Here is a 1,266-nt window from a genome sequence, read left to right as displayed (position 1 = left end):
GTTATCTGATAAATAATATGTAAGTAGATGATGACTTTCAGATCCTATATAATAAAAGGGTAATAGGCAAATTGACCCTAATCGAGGAATGACCAGGACAACTGTTAGACCAGCCACTATTAGGTGCACTGACCACCTCTCGGTCCCTTTCCCCAGCCAGCAGGCTTCCATCACCCGATGGTGAAAGGGGAATTGGTAATGGTGGTGGCGGGGGCGGGGCCATCTGTGGGCAGCCGAGGAAGATCTCAGGCCAGGCCTAGGGACTGTACATGTGCACTAATTTTGTGCACTGGACCTCTAGTCTTCTATAAGAGTGACAACCCAGGTTCTAGAGTTTATCTGGTATATAAGAAAGTATTCTCCTTCACACAAAATAGAGTCAATTTTTTTTTAAAGTAGAACTACTCCCAAATTCATTGCTAGATTCTCAGTAATAAAATCTTATGCTATATTTAATATACATACTTTACGTTTTTTTGCTTTGGCAAATTAACATTGCTACAAATAAAAATACTTATTTCCCTTATACAAACATGAAATAGTGGGTTTTTTTTTCAAGCAGTTTTCATATATTAAAATCAAGATGACCATATTAAAGTCAAACTGATCTTATATGGTACTGTGGTTATAAAGTAACATATAAGTTAAGCTCATAAAATTTGTAAATATTGTCTTTTCTTCTTGTACATTTTTATACCATATTAGTTAAAAATTATACATCAAGTCTTACTCAGAGTTTGTGGATTGCAAAATGTTCTTTAAAATTATTTAATTACAATAACTTCCAAAGTTGCCTCTTCTAAGTCTCACTTCCTGAGAACAAATACATATAACCTCATTTAAGTCTATTAAGTCTATCTGGGAAAATAGGATTTAAATGTAAACTAAAGAAACAAATTTCTGCTGACAACATTGTCTTTTTTTTTTTTTTAATGCCTCTAATCCAAACTCATCCTGTGAACTCTTGGTGGTAGAAAATCTTTCAATATAAATAAGCCTTGACAAATCTTATACATTGAGATCTATAATTCCAAAATTACCATATATATTTCAGATTTATTTTGGGGTAGGTGTACAGCGTGACTGACGTGAGCCAGGAATCTCAATTTCAAATCGCAATTTTCTGTCTAAGTACACACACACACACACACACACACACACACAACATACATAGAGTAGTTGCAATAATTTTACTTTCAATATTTTGGCCTTTTAATTAGCATTATGGCAAAGAACACATCTTCAACAAATTCAGATAATATGCTA

The sequence above is a fragment of the Myotis davidii genome, unplaced genomic scaffold, assembly GCF_000327345.1.
Source record: "Myotis davidii unplaced genomic scaffold, ASM32734v1 scaffold615, whole genome shotgun sequence".
NCBI classification, from domain to species: Eukaryota; Metazoa; Chordata; class Mammalia; order Chiroptera; family Vespertilionidae; genus Myotis; species Myotis davidii.
The sequence above is the reverse complement of the archived record's forward strand: the minus strand, read 5'-3'. Positions refer to the sequence as shown.